Source organism: Eriocheir sinensis, chromosome 64 (genome assembly GCF_024679095.1).
Source record: "Eriocheir sinensis breed Jianghai 21 chromosome 64, ASM2467909v1, whole genome shotgun sequence".
NCBI lineage: Eukaryota > Metazoa > Arthropoda > Malacostraca > Decapoda > Varunidae > Eriocheir > Eriocheir sinensis.
Window position 1 is genome coordinate 5730010 of NC_066572.1, and position 17128 is coordinate 5747137.

General features: G+C 42.8%; 1 pseudogene; it reads left to right on the plus strand.

The window, feature by feature from the left end:
• The first annotated feature begins 12752 nt into the window (after positions 1-12752).
• LOC126987451 (putative nuclease HARBI1) lies at positions 12753-16927 on the plus strand (annotated as a pseudogene).
• The last annotated feature ends 201 nt before the right edge of the window (positions 16928-17128 follow it).

The window sequence follows — 17128 nt, forward strand, 5'->3', positions numbered from 1 at the left end:
GGACGTGCTTTCATCACGTTGCCAGCAGGAGAATCGCCATTTTCCTTTGTCATTCGGTACATGGTTTCCTGGCGCCGTATGTTCAACCGGTCGTATCTCACCATTTGGTCCTAATTGCTCCATTGTGGTCGCATGTGCTGCTCCGTACGTGCGATGTTCAAACAAAGACTACATATAAAGAAAGACAGGAAAGCTGAACGAAACTCTGTGAGCAGCTGGCGTCAGCTCGCTAGATGGCCTTGGTAATACGACAGCATCTCCTCCGAGGCAAACCCACTCCTAGATCTCGGGCGCTTTCCAATACACTCCTTGGCAGCTCGAAGAGTCACATTTGAAGGTATCCCACAGTTCTACAGGGTTCTCAAGGGAGCCGAGCACATTGAACTGATTTGAGACTGTCACTGCATAGTCCTGAGCACATGCCAAGTCTTTCAGCCTTCTTGACCTGACATGAAGCTTGTGTGTTGCAACAACAAGCCTGTGGTCAGTTGCAAAGAACTCAGTACTCCGGTAAACCCTGCAGTTCTGAAGGATCCTCCAACGAGTACTTACGAGGATGTGGTCAATCTCCTTAGCTACACCTACGGCATCGCTGTACCAAATCCAGCGGTGCAGCTCTGGGCCCGTATCCTCGAGAGCTATTAACTTTTACTCTTAAAGTTACTATCAAAGTTAATAGTTTCAAATTATTAAGAGTAAAAGCTATCCTCGTCAACTTTGAGTGTAGGTATTAGCAAAACCTGGCTACTATTATCTTCTTCTTCTTTATGGCGAGCTCGTTGCTAAAGGCGGTGTCACACTAGCACTTTTTCCGTCGATTAATGCGATTTCCGTCGATTTTTCATCGTTCCGCATGAACTTATCGCATGAATTTGTCAGACGATCAGGATCGTTTCCGCCTGCAAATTTCCGCCTTTGTTTACATTTCCAAGACCAAGACCGAGACTTTCCGCGTGGCTTCAACCTGTCTCAAACGCTCTCCTGCAGTGACAGCCTTCCTCATCCTGGTGTCATTTCTGGCAATAAGAGGTGTCACTAACTCCAGAAGTCTGTGGTACTGGCTTTTGTCCAACCTGATCCAATTCTTCAGAGTCTCATGATCCTCTAAACTCAGCTCTTTTAACAGCCTGTGGTACACACTTTCTCTTTCCCGACGAGCCAACCATGAGCGCATCCATGCACGCTTTTTGGCTTGTTTAGCTCGTCTAAGTCTCACAATACACAGTATTAGGTTCAGAGCAGCGTATCTTTGCCGCAGCGTGGACTCCATGTTTGTTTACATTCCTTGGTCTGTGCCGACGGAAAGTTTCAGACGAAACACAGTTTGTGTGTGACAGGCTGCAGCCAAGATATCGACGATTTTCAGAAAAACGACGGAAAAAGTTGACGGAAAAAGTGCTAGTGTGACACCGCCTTAAGGACGCCTCCGTGCAAAACGTAAACATCCGACATGAATTAAGTATATATTTCAAAAGAAAAATAAAGAAAAGATGTATAAATGTACAACAGAAACATAATAAATGGCAAACACAAGAAAATACTGAGTTTTGTGGCTGATAGAAGCAGCCTCAAAGGCTGTTTTTACTCCGTCACTCGTCAATACCCTTATCTCCCCGCCTGCGTCACGACTTGCTCTGCTGAAATTACCGCACCATAACCACGTCATCTGCCCCAATGATCTACGGGCCGGAGAACCAGCCCAGAAAAGGAGTAAGTTTAATTGGTCGCCAGATGAAACGGTCTTCTTACATCAAATTCAAGAAAAAATACGTATAATCAGAGGGTGTTATGGGAAGAGTATCACCCCTGAGGATAAGAAGAGAGCGTGGACTGAAGTGGCAGAAGCTGTAACAAGGTTAGTAATCACATATTCATGGTTCAATTAGCTTACAAACTAACCTAACCTAATCAATTGGGTATTTTTTGCATAATAACACAACCACTGACCTCCCAAACAGAACATACCTTTTCATTCTGTATCTAAATAGTTTCATTATGACCATTTCTGCCACAACCCCCTCTCCCTCAACAACCTAACATAACTAAACCTAACCATGCCAAACCTGCCCCGTCCTACCGAACACATCCTAACTTAACATGCCAAGTTTGTTGGGGGGGAAGAGGGGGTTGGTATAGATAGTTAAGGCATATTTGCCCTGTTTTTATTCTTTGTTTATTTTATTTGTTTATTATTTTTTTTATTGGGGGGGGGATGCTAGGCATGCCAGACTATGGACACTTTTACAAGTACTTTATGTCAAGACTATATGGGAATGGGTAGGTTTTGTGAGAATGGTAAAGTAAGATTAAAATAGTATATTTATAGCATTGGTCAAACAGATTATGGTGATATAATGTTAGATTGGAATGTACTCAAGATAATTAAATTAAGGTTAATGCTTTTATTTTTTTGTTACATATTCACATATTCATGATTCAAGTAACTTGCAAACTAACCTAACCTCGTCAAATGGGTATTTTTGTATACAAACACAACCACAGAGTTTCCAAACAGGACATACTTTTTCCTACTGCTCCATGTGAATAGCATCATCATGACCATTTCTGCTGCAACCCCCACTCCCTCAACAATCTAACACAACTAAACCAACTCCTGCTAAACCTGTCCTACCTAACACGTCCTAACCTAAATTGGTAGGACCCCAATTTTGTTTGGGTGGAAAGGGAGTTATTATAAGAGATTAATGTCATATTTACCTGTTATTTTATTTATTCCTTATTTAGATTTTTTTTTTTGGGGGGTGGGTGGGTTGGGCATGCCAGGCTCTCAACACTTTTACAAGTATTTTATGTTAAGACTATATCGGAATAGGTAGATTTGATGAGAATGGTAAAGTAAGATTAAAATATTATTTTGATAGCATTGGTCAAACAGTTTCTGGTGATATAATGTTAGGTTAGTAGTACTCAAAAGAATGGAATTAAGATTAATGCTTTGAATTTTTTTGTATAGCTGTATTGTGTAATATCATCCTACTTAGAGAAAAGCATTTTAGAAAAGTAGGTAATGAAAAGTAGTATTTATGGCCATGTTCATAACAACTAAAAAGTTAATGTCTTATGATGCATGTAAATAAAATATTGGTACTGATTTAGCTTTCCATCACAGCATGTATTAAATGTTATTGGAGAAGTTATGGGAAATAAAAAGCATGCCATAGTGAAACAATTAAGAAACTTGCTTCACATTTATACCCTGACAGTGCTTTCCCTGGGAGTGGACCCCGTACGCAGGATGACTGTGAGAGGCGTTGGTACAACGTACAACAAAAATCAAAGCCTTGCATTGCCAAGTGCAAGAATGAGCAGCAGCAGACTGGTAATTTTTTTTAGTTGTTATGTCTTTAAATGTAAAACTTATATTAGTTAGTTTTTTATGTGCTCACAGAATGCAGCTATACTGGCCACAATGCCTTTATTTCAGCTTAAAGTTAATAAGTTCATAGCAGTGAACTGCATATTTGATATAGAAATTTTTTTAATGTTCATCTGTCAATGACTATCAATCTATCTAAATACCTTGGTTGTCTTCCCCCAGTGAAGGGTTTTAGCCAAGACAGGCACACACTTACTCACACACTCACACTCATGTACACCACTCTCTCAGCTGCACAGCCCCTGAGGGAGTAAAAAAGGCCCTCACTGTATGGGGGACTAGCTGCAGAGTTCAGACAGGGAACTTCCACTCCAAGGCCTCACAGCATACACTGGTTTACCCCTGCCCCATCATAACAATGACATTTTCCCCAGCACCTGAGTGCCCCACACGTGTGGCACCACAGATACGCAGGCGCCTGCCTATATAACTATGACATTAACTGTGGTAGATAAACTGGTGTATGACATCATAGGCTGCTCGTCTCATGTATTTGAAGGGGTACCAGAGCCATTCAGCATTGACATGATGTGCTAGGGATAGGACAGCAGCAACAGTCAAGCAGCAGTGAAATATTGACTGGCCTGTATGTTTATGGCAAAAACTTTTATATTCTTATTAAAACAATTTATTAATTACCCTTAAATTCATATTCTTTGTAGATACACACTTTATCAGTATTCCTAGAGACCATCCCAGCACATTGTTCATTACTTGTGGAAAAGATACCATTAGCTGCTCCAGCAACAGCCACTGCTTCAATATCTGCTGGCCCTATGACACCAGCCACTGCTTCATCATCTGCTGGCCCAATGACACCTGCCACTGCTTCATCATCTGCTGGCCCTATGACACCTGCCACTGCTTCATCATCTGCTGGCCCAATGACACCAGCCACTGCTTCATCATCTGCTGGCCCAATGACACCTGCCACTGCTTCATCATCTGCTGGCCCTATGACACCTGCCACTGCTTCATCATCTGCTGGGACCGTGACACCTGCCACTGCTTCATCATCTGCTGGCCCAATGACACCTGCCACTGCTTCATCATCTGCTGGCCCAATGACACCTGCCACTGCTTCATCATCTGCTGGCCCTATGACACCTGCCACTGCTTCATCATCTGCTGGCCCAATGACACCTGCCACTGCTTCATCATCTGCTGGCCCAATGACACCTGCCACTGCTTCATCATCTGCTGGCCCAATGACACCTGCCACTGCTTCATCATCTGCTGGCCCAATGACACCTGCCACTGCTTCATCATCCGCTGGCCCAATGACACCTGCCACTGCTTCATCATCTGCTGGCCCAATGACACCTGCCACTGCTTCATCATCTGCTGGCCCTATGACACCTGCCACTGCTTCATCATCTGCTGGCCCTATGACACCTGCCACTGCTTCATCATCTGCTGGCCCAATGACACCTGCCACTGCTTCATCATCTGCTGGCCCTATGACACCTGCCACTGCTTCATCATCTGCTGGCCCAATGACACCTGCCACTGCTTCATCATCTGCTGGCCCAATGACACCTGCCACTGCTTCATCATCTGCTGGCCCAATGACACCTGCCACTGCTTCATCATCTGCTGGCCCAATGACACCAGCCACTGCTTCATCATCTGCTGGCCCAATGACACCTGCCACTGCTTCGTCATCTGCTGGCCCAATGACACCTGCCACTGCTTCATCATCTGCTGGCCCAATGACACCTGCCACTGCTTCATCATCTGCTGGCCCTATGACACCAGCCACTGCTTCATCATCTGCTGGCCCTATGACACCAGCCACTGCTTCATCATCTGCTGGCCCAATGACACCAGCCACTGCTTCATCATCTGCTGGCCCAATAACACCTGCCACTGCTTCATCATCTGCTGGCCCAATGACACCTGCCACTGCTTCATCATCTGCTGGCCCAATAACACCTGCCACTGCTTCATCATCTGCTGGCCCAATGACACCTGCCACTGCAAGGGATGACAATGAAGCTGCTCCACCACAGTCACCACCTACTTCATCAGAGTTGAGAGATGCCTTTCATAGGGCAGCAGTATAATTTTTTTATGCTGGGGCTGAATATTACTGCCTCAAGGCTATGATTTTGTCACTTTTTTTTTTTTATTACTGATAAGGTTAGGGTGGAAGGGGTGAAAAATAATCTCTGCTGTTTTTCAACAGAAATGGTTAGCAAATTCATTCAAAGCACAAAATTTACCAGAAAAAAAATTGTGTGCCATTGTGAGTGGGTTCACTTGAGATTGGGCTCCAATACGCCTCCGTGGTCTAGTGGTCAGCATGCCTGGCTTCTACGCGGGCCTGGGTTTGAATCCCGGCCTGGGCAGTCGGAGTGCAGCTCACCCAGCTGATCATCCTCCCTCTCGGGCTGGTCGATAAATGACTACCTGGGGAAACTGTGGTAACCCGGATGTCACACTGGCCCTGTGTCCCGGGGTAATGGGCTCCCTCCCACCACAGGCTCAAGGGCCAATGTTACGGAGATGAGCATTAGCTTATAACACCTTTAGGCACCGATCATATTTACATTTTATGTAGTCTGTGATGCAGGCAGGATATTCATTAGCACCTAATTAGACTCATGCTGCTCTCCAGTGCTCTCTGATGAACTCACAATCAAAGATGTAGTATACCTATATGGTAGCATTGAGTAATCTTAGGTCACTTGGTAAAGTGTTCACCTAAGTCCGACCCAAGCTGACAACATAAACCTAAGCGTGTTTGCAAGCTGAGTGTTTAGAATATTGGCATAATAATAAAAGATGCTGAAAACTGGATTCCACTACTTTATTGAATATATGAATAATTATATACTGAATTTGTAATGGAGCCAAGATAAAAAAAGCTATGTTTTTCAGCGGTCATACCATGATCCCATGAAAATAATTAGCTTGACATATATAATTAATTACTACGTATTTTGGTATGATGACCATTGCACGTTAATACCATAGGTTTGCTAGCATTGAGTAATCTTAGGTCACTTGGCAAAGTGTTCACATAAGTCCGACCCAAGCTGACAACATAAACCTAAGCATGTTTGCAAGCTGAGTGCTTAGAATATTGGCATAATAATAAAAGATGCTGAAAACTAGATTCCACTAATAGAGTAATTATATACTGAATTTGTAATGGAGCCAAGATAAAAAGCTATGTTTTTCAGTGGTCATACCATGATCTCATGAAAATAAATAGGTTGACATATATAATTAATTACTACATATTTTGTTATGATGACTATTGCACATTAATACCATAGCTTTGAATCCAATGATGAATATCTTCAAGCAAGACACAAATAACAACAGATTGGTCACCAATTCACTCAGTAAACACAATACTCCAGAAAAGTATACACTGAATTCACAGTAAAGTTGTTTTTCCACTTGGAACTTTGTAAACAGAAACCAAGTAACCTCGTTTTACTTCACTCATAAGTCATGATGCTCGCGATGTGGTCACCTCGACCTTTCGTTCCTCCTCCCTCACACTGGCAGACGTCTCTAACAAGCTTTCTTACCACCATTATCTCAATATGAATAACCAGCAGCAATAATTATAAATCATATTCTAAATGACATTTTAATGCAATTTTAATGTCATCTTTTTCATTTGCATGTGTGTACCTTTCTGCTACAAATAAAAGTTTTTTTCCCATGTTCTGTTTTCCTTAACTCGAATATTTCACATTTTAATCAATAACAAAGGCATCAAACACTAATTGTATGTTCAAGCTATGTTTATTTATTTTTTCTGTTGACATAAACTACATCGTTTTCCTTTGGTGCCATTATTTTCACATGGGTACAGTCTATCACTCCCACAACACCGGCAAGTTGGTAGAATTCTGCTTGCTTTACACGGATCTCCACCCTATCAAGGGGAGACTGGATAAACCTCCCGACTACCTACGGGTCACTGAGGGCGGCCAGAGTTTCCACAATCACCCTGCTTACACTACTCTGGCTTACCCCCTAACTCATCACTTGAACACTGCAGCATTTTTCCTGTAGCCAAGTATCTTTAAGTCAAAATCACTTTCAACCCCGGGGTGAGGGAATGCTCCCTTTGAACTGGATCTTGTAGCTCTCTTCTCACCAAATCAGTCACATACTCCATTCCTGCACGGTCTAATATGTATGTCTTGACAAGTTCACCATCGTTATACAGTTCCAAAGCGCCCTATCAAACTCTAAATTGCGGAGGCGGGCTGGACGAGGAAGCCCGGTGGCCATGTTGATATGGGTCTGGGTCTGGGATTCAATATTAACTTTACTATTAATAGCATCTTCCATTTGACACAAAACCCGGAACCAGGTTCGGGGATAAACCCAGACCCATGTCCGGGTTTTCGCGCCGTAAATGGAACGCATTTAGGCGGATATGTAAGCAAATATTCTTCCTCTTCTTCTTTTGACCTGTCCTCCTCCTCTCAGGCGTCTCTCCTGTATATTCCCACACTTTTCCTTTCAATTGTGCTGTGTAGCTTAATTTTTCTTCACTGCAATATACTATCACACTTTACTTTTCAGTTTGTTGCTGGAATAACTTACTGACATTGCTTATCCGTGCGCTTATTCAAGCATTTGTGCCCTTTATTCCCAGCACTGCATCTCCATCCAACACGTACCGTGCGATGGCCCCGTTGTCCTCCTCCAGCCTCTTAGCCCACTCCTCCCTGGTGCTACTAATAACTCCCCTCTCTGCCTCTCATGGTTGCTGCATTCTACTATTGGGTGTTCCACTGATTCTTTCTCTCCTGTCCTACAGCTACAGTTCTGGTTTCCCCCGTCCCTATTCCTGCCATTTAGCTGCGGGGTTCTCGTTCTTACTTTAAACATCAGCTTGCTCCCCCAGTCTCCTACATGCCAGTCTACTCCCTCTAGCTTTTGTGTCTTGCTGTACCATCTTAATGTCGACTCTTTTACTCTAAAATTCATAGGCCCAGCCTAGGCAGATGGCACACCACCTGTTCATCTTCCCTTTTTTACAACAAAGAAGGCAGCTCAAGGGCACAAAAAAAGAAAACAATAATAAAAAAAAGCCCGCTACTCGCTGCTCCCAAAAAATAATTAAAAGAGGTGGCCGAAAGAAAGATCAATTTCGGGAGGAGAGGTGTCCTGATACCCTATCAGGCTGATGGATAAATGGGTTTTCTGGGAAAGCAAACTCTTTTAACTTAGACATTAGATACTGGCCTGTGTCCCAGGGTAATAGGTTCTCACTTGACGCAGGCTTAAGGGCCAGAGACAAATAAGCGCTGATGAACAACACACTTGTGAGACCAACACTAGCATGCTGTTCCACAGTGTGGGATCCTTACACACACACACACACAAACATTTATAAGTTAGCACTAATCAACACCAAGGTGGCTTGGTTCATTATAAACAATGAACTTGAACACCAGGCATCACAACACAGATCAAATAACAGATTAATATGTAACCTCTTCACATGTGCAGACAAGCACACACTTAAAATTCTGTACAAGATCACATACACTTACATTGACATTGACCCACACACACATACTTACAGGACGCAAACAGTCAGCGTACTCGTAACACACTCAGCCAAAAATACCAAACGTATCACACAAACACTGACACATGTACGGACTCATACTTTCCACGCACCACACGTGACTGGAACAGCCTCCCCCTACAGACTTTAGACTGTGGTACAATACTCATTCAGAAAACAAATACACACTCACTTGTCACAACACACCAAGACTAACTAGTAGTACACCTATTCATTTCCCTTCCCTACACACTCGGCACCCCAGTTCCCCCAGCAGCCAACACAAATATCCGTGTTATGCACCTGTACTGGTGCCCTGTGCATAACTTGTCAAGATCAAGACAACACAGCTTATCAAATGCCTCCAACCTTACCTAATGATAACACTGCTGAACTATAACTCTCTCATTCGCTCAGCACAAATAGGGTCATGAAAATCAAGATCAATTCTATCCTCCAGCATAAGAAAATAAAGCAAAACAACTGTACAAATGCATTTATTTAACTAATAAAAACATTGAGCACAATTATCAACAGGTACAAAAATTGTTTTTTTTTCTTATTACACAGATTAATCAAGAAAGAAACAATTTCAAGACACTGCTGGGTTCCCAGGTGTGATTGGGGACACTGATGGAACACGTTGACACGAAACTATTAATAATGATTATCATAACTGGGCACATGTTAACTTTACAGTTTTGACTCACTCTAAGATCAGAAGAAACCAATAATGACACCTACAGAGTTTGTGACTTGAGCAAGTTGATAAATCCTGCCAGGAGGTACTCAGGATGAAAGGGGGCCCTGCATGGAGACTTGTCTGGAGGGACCCTCGGACTTGGCGTTGTAGGGTGGGTGAGGCGACACACACCCCAGCATATGCCACCTTTGATAGATGACTGTATATTGATAATCCAAATTGGATACTTTCTACAACAATTGAAATACTATTCATGCCTTCAAATTATACCTCGGCAACAAAAATATGATGGAATGTAATTTTAAACAAAACTCGTCATTTAGGAAACTTAACCTATTTGGACCTATAGCCACATTATTAGTTATCTTGTACTTATCTTGAACCCGCAACCAGCGTGGCGGGAGAGCCACTCCTTACCGAGTCGGCCAAAGAGGTACCCCATTCGCCAAGTGGGTTATGGGAGGCTCCCTTATCAGGCCTAGTGGTAAATCTCAAGAATTACCACTCCACCCCCTCCACCACCCCAGCCCCCCCCTACCCCCCCCAAGACAAACCTGGGGAACTGGGGTATTGGGGGGGGGAGCCCATATCACTGAAAAATGGCCTTCCAAAATTTCCCTAGAAAAATCCCTATATCAGGAGAAATTCCCAAGTCTCGAAAGTAAGGAAAATCCCTAATGCATACTCTTGTAGTCTATTCCAATATGACCTAGCATTCAATCTGTTGACGAGTGTCAGGCGTGTCATCAGATGGTGGGCATACTGCCCCCCCACTTCCCCCCACCGCCGCCCTCCCAATCCGTCCCGCGGTGTGTAAGTTTTGACGGGCCACGCCACATGTCAAATATATTTAAACTACTCCAACTGAACATTACGACCTGCGCGCACTGACTTAGGAACTAGTTTGTAGGGTGCACTGCAAGGCAGGTATCAGGCTCAGTCTGTGTATAGAGGCGGTTGTGAAACAATAACAATGGACTTAGAAAATCCGAGCCACCTAACTCTATAATTAAAGAGGCTTGCCCCCCTGGCCCCTCACCAAGGTAAAACGTATACAAAAATGCATTATAATAATAATTCACGTGCTAAATTAATACGAATATTGGTTTGGAGTGGTTATTCTTAAGTTTTGCCCAACTGATTACCATTTAGACATAATATTGCATTGTTACTGCTTCACTCATTGATAATCTAACCTAACTGGTATTTTTTTGTGATATCAGTGACCCAAATAACACAAAGTCACTGAAACAAACGATTCATCTTTACATTATGCATAAATGGGGGTTACCAATGATGATGAAAATTAACTGGGTAGGTAATGATAAATAACAAATCAACATGTATCGGCAATAAACACGTCAGTCACTGTAAGGTAAAGGTAAAGTTGGGGGCATATGCTATAGCAGCGCGTGGCCTCGGTGCTCATCTCCGTCGCATTGGCCCTTGAGCCTGTGGTGGGAGGGAGCCCATTACCCCTGGACACAGCGCCAATGTGACACCTGGGTGGGTGCTATTCTGTATAAAACACAGCCGTCGCGTTTCACTCCCCTCCCTCGCCCGGCCACAAAACCCTTGCCCCGCCATACATATATGGCTCTCCACACATCTATTCATCCAACTGCTTTTGTTTAAAGCCACTACAGGCCTCTTGCTGGGCCCGAAATTAAAATTTCAACGCCCCCCCCACTGCACCACTTTTAACTTATTATTCATGGTTTTCGGCACATATCTATGGGTAAATATGTAACTGGCATAGAGTACCTACAATTTCGGATCACCAGGCACCACCTGGATGCAGTGGTTGTAGCAAAAAATACCCAAATATGGGAAATAAGGCATGCAAATGGCGGCGGCGGCGATAGTCTTGGTCCTGGCCTGGGTCTTGGGTCGAAAGTGATCTGGCTAACCCTGCTCGGCAGTAGGGTCCCTCCGGGTCACCCAGATCCTCTAAAATGGGTGCAGGCTGCGGCGTCAGCTGATCAGTTCCGCTAAATGGAACACGCCAGATCACGACCCAGAAACGGGTTATGCTAAATGGAAGATGCTATAAGTGTTTAGAAGTCCTCGCCAGCACTCTCAAGTTAATACCAAAGTTAAGAGTAGGTATTAGGCTAATAGTTGTTGAGGATACACTTTGAGAGTGAAGTTAATACCAAAGTCGAAAGTTAATACCAAGTTTAGTATTAATAGTTTTCGAGGATACGGGCCCAGACCTTTCACAGGACCCACCAACCACATGAAGCCTGGGGTGGAAAGTGAATAACAGATCATGCCGTGACAGTCACCATTTGTTCCAATAGATGAATATTTTCTGTTCTCTGTGCTACACACAGCCCTGTAACACCACCACAACAAACACTTGCACTCACACACACAGCAGAACTGAATCAGCACAGCACCTCAGGAGAAGTGGACCTTCATGTGCCTGACAATCTCACCCTTAGTCATGAAACGTTTCCCACAAACATCGCACTTGAACCCTTTATGACCAGAGTGTCTGAAGAGGTGCATGTCCAATATACTCTTCAGTTTGAATCTTTTCCCACAAACTTCACACTCATGACTTCTTGCATCAGTGTGTGTAACAAGGTGTAATTTGAGGTTACCCTTCTGACTGAAACATTTCCCACAAACTTCACACTCATGCTTTCTTTCACCAGTGTGTGTAAGAGTGTGTAATTTGAGGGTATCCTTCTGACTGAAACATTTCCCACAAACTTCACACAGTAACGTTATTTTTGTTGTCAAATAAAGTTTTGGAAGTACCCATTTTGCCCTCTTTCGGATTCTATCCCTCTCTCTGTTCCTAAGGGCCGTACTTTAAAAACCTTTCGCCAGGCCTGGCACTGGAGTTCTCCGGGCGATCCGATATTTGGTACCATTAGACGGAATGAACGCTTCGCCGGGCTAAGCCTCGCCAGCGCTGAGGACGAAATAGTAATGGAACTTGCCGCCGAACGATAGTCCAGGCGGAGGCTTCCTTTCCCGCTGGCGAAAGGCATAAATTTGAATTGTTTTACTATGTCTGCATTAGCATGAGAAGTTAAACGAATTAGAAAAGACACACTCATTTATTTATGCAATAACTCAAGCAAGTTTTATAAATATCGATGTATTTACATCTTTTTTCAAGACTATGTAGTATCGCTCCATGAGGATTCAAGACGCCTGCCTCCTCCGGTAAGTGCACTCTGTATTATCGTTCACATAATTAGGTTAATTTCCATTTTATGCAAGCCTGCGGCTTTGTTTGAATGTTTTGATGAATGCAGCGGTACTGTCAGGTGCATCAAAGGTGTCTCACGCCCGCAGGTGAGCCATAATGAGCTGTGCCAAGGCCACATTCTTGAGTCCTGCCCGGGCTAGTCATATTACTGATTTTATGCAGGATGAGTTAATAAATTGTTATTTTCATCATAATTTCATAATGAAATTTACAAAATGAGTATTCAGAATCATTCGTCAGTTGTGTATTTATAAATTATTGATGGATTTAATAGGCAAAATGTAACAAAAGCTGATGAAGGTATTTCCTGTTTCCTGTATTTTCAGGTATTGACATAAGAGTGCAAGCAAGTATAAAGGCTGTAGTCACTGTCTAGTGGGGTCACTCCCTCCTAAACCTAGATCAAGAGCAAGACCCAGGTAAGCCAACTAGAATTTATGAAGGGTTACTACTAGAAACATCGCTAAAATTTTACAAGTGTGCCTGTCTTGCTATGGCAGATGAAAATATTCTAGAGGGTAGTTTTTGGTGTGTTTTGAAATAATCTGCTTACCATTAGTTTTCTTCTACCCTCCCCCCCCTTCCCATTTAGTGAAACCCATCGATATTTCCTGCAGGATACTCGCCCTTTATTGGTAAACCTAAAACTAACCTAACCTCGATCCCCGTGATAACTTTTTTTCAAACCAACTAGGGGCCCTACACCCCCTTCATAAAGCACATAGGTGTCTTTCACCGTGATGCAGGTGCACTTGTAAAACAATACCAAAGCATCTGTATCATAAATATTCCAAGACCAATTGTCATTACATTGATTCTTCATTTAGTTCTACTACTTGATGATATGTTGCATATCACATTAATATTACATAAATATTACTTGCTGTCAAAGTTCATTTCTTGGCATACAGGTCCCATCATACATCATAACTCATAATAGTCACTAATACTTTGTTTGAATAACATTACATAAATACTACTTGCTAGCAAAGTCCATTTTCCATCATACATCATTATTCATATATAATAGTCAATAATACTTTGTTTGTATAAGCATTACATCATTGTATATAATGTATATTCTTCAGATGATGGCAGCCTTACAAGTTTTTGAGGAGCTTGATGTCCTCGAGGATGCTGCAGGGGAAAAGGTCAGACTGCCGAGAAGGATTGTGAAGGATCGCTTGGATTTATTCCTGACTTTGACTGAAGAGGAATTTACATCCAGGTTCAGGATATCAAAGCAAAGCGCAAGGGCCTTACTTGCTGACTTACATTTACCAGAGGCAGCTGATGCAAGAGGTTAGTGTACATAATATACCATTGCGCTATAATGATTTAAACATGTGGTAATTCTTTAAATTCTCTAGTCATGCACCCAGTCCTTTGGAAACTGTTGTCATGGCTGATTTTAATGTTTCAAACATAACCTTAATTTTTTGGGGTGGTGAATAGCAAATAAATACCATATCCCCACGTCATCAAATACATTAATCAAAATCATTAGCAGTTGTTGCCCTACATATAGATGATATATTACAATGGAATGCAAGATATGGGATTTATTCTTGGTTATCCTTAACAATTTACTCTCCTTCCATAGGATGTCCTGTACCACCTCACCTTCAACTCCTCATCACCTTAAGATGGATGGCCACTGGTGACCTGCACCAAACTGTTGGAGATTGCCTGGATGTCTCTCAGCAGTTTGTAAGTTCATGCTCTTCACATACTGTGTGTGCCATTGCTGCTTTATATCAGCGGTATGTAAAGTTTCCTGGAAGGCATGAGTTAGGGTCCATCAAGACAAACTTTGAAGCAATCTCTGGATTCCCAGGTGTCATTGGTGCAATACACTGCACACACATCCCCATTCTCAGTCCAGGTGGTCAGCAAGCAGAAACTTACCGAAGCAGAAAGGGCTTCTTTTCATTAAATGTACATGAAGTTGGTGGTCAATACTTAAGTTTTTATAATATTATTTGTCGATGGCCAGGATCAGTCCACGACAGCAGAATATTTGCTAATAGTTTCTGACCGTTCTATTTCTGCCGTGGTAGACGGTCACTGTTCTTCCCCTAAATCTATTAACAGTGGTGTCCCACAGGGTTCTGTCCTATCTCCCACTCTTTTTCTGTTGTTCATTGATGATCTTCTTTCCAAAACGAACTGTCCTATCCATTCCTACGCCGATGATTCCACTCTGCATTATTCAACTTCTTTTAATAGAAGACCCACCCTTCAGGAACTTAACGACTCAAGGCTGGAGGCTGCAGAACGCTTAGCCTCAGACCTTACTATTATTTCCGATTGGGGCAAGAAGAACCTGGTGTCCTTCAACGCCTCAAAAACACAGTTTCTCCACCTATCCACTCGACACAATCTTCCAAACAACTATCCCCTATTCTTTGACAACACCCAGCTATCACCTTCCTCAACACTAAACATTCTCGGTCTATCCTTAACTCAAAATCTCAACTGGAAACTTCATATCTCATCTCTTACTAAATCAGCTTCCTCGAGGCTGGGCGTTCTGTACCGTCTCCGCCAGTTCTTCTCCCCTGCACAGTTGCTGTCCATATACAGGGGCCTTGTCCGCCCTCGTATGGAGTACTCACACAGCTCTTCTGGACAGAGTGGAGGCTAAGGCTCTTCGTCTCATCAGCTCTCCTCCTCATACTGATAGTCTTCTACCTCTTAAATTCCGCCGCAATGTTGCCTCTCTTTCTATCTTCTATCGATATTTCCACGCTGACTGCTCTTCTGAACTTGCTAACTGCATGCCTCCCCCCCTCCCGCGGCCCCGCTGCACTCGACTTTCTACTCATGCTCATCCCTATACTGTCCAAACCCCTTATGCAAGAGTTAACCAGCATCTTCACTCTTTCATCCCTCACGCTGGTAAACTCTGGAACACTCTTCCTTCATCTGTATTTCCTCCTGCCTACGACTTAAACTCTTTCAAGAGGAGGGTATCAGGACACCTCTCCTCCCGAAACTGACCTGTCTTTCGGCCACCTCTTTGGATTCTTTTTAGGAGCAGTGAGTAGCGGGCTTTTATTTATTAAGTTTGCCTTTTTGTGTGCCCTTTAACTGTCTCCTTTGCTGTAAAAAAAAAAAAAAAAAAAAAAAAGTTTTCTGTATGCTCAGTTGCAAGCTGGCGATTACAATGGCCATTTGTTAGGGGACTCAACCTACCCTCTTCGTCCCTTTCTTATGACTCCTGTTGGGAATCCATCACGGCCAAATGAAGGACGATATAACTTGGCTCATGCTAAAACCCGTAATGTAATAGAGAGAGCATTTGGAGTGTGGAAATGACGATTCCATTGTCTGGCCATTCCTATGCGTACAAGCCTGGACACAACCATGGCCACAATCTGCAGTGCAGCTGTTTTGCACAACATTGCAATGGCAGACAGGAATGAAGATATGGAAGATTATGACAATGATATTATAAATGAAGAGGAAAGACTCATTGAGAATGCACAAAATAGACTGCAGGACAGAGGAAGAGGGCAAACATGATAAATAATGTATTTTCAAATGAATAACATGAAATGATATAAATGTCAGGGACCAATTTTTGCTGCCCAAATAGTGATAAAAGTAAACTGTTGTCTGTATCTTTTTTGGGTTTTGTAAACTGAGGGAGTAAGCCAATACAAAGGCTGCAGGCACTATACCAAATGGGGTGACTATCTGGCCCGTGCTGGGTTAATGGGTCTCTCCCACTACAAGCTCAAAGGGTCAACTGGACAGGAATGAGCTCTGAGCTCCACAGTCACACATAGCTATAGCATATACTCCCATTACACACACAGGACATGCAAACACACAGGCGTGGAACCCTACTCTACCTTCAGGTAATGTGGTTTTCAGTCTGGAAAATAAGTTATATTTGTTTTCAAGTTTTATATTTTTGTGGAATCTGTTTTATATGGTTGACTAATAAAATCTATTGGAAAAGTATTTTGATGTTTAATACGACAATCATATCCTGAAAGTCTTTCAGAACAGAAGAAAAAAATGATTAGTGATTTTTTAGTCGAGCCAAGTTTTCTCGTGATATTCTTTGACACACCTCTTTTGAATGGCAATTAGTTCCAATTGGCTTTTATGAACTTTTGAGAGATTGGCATAGTATTCTGTTGCCAACCTCTTTTCAGATCCATTACATGTACACACACACACACACACACACACACACACACACACACACACACACACACACACACACACACACAC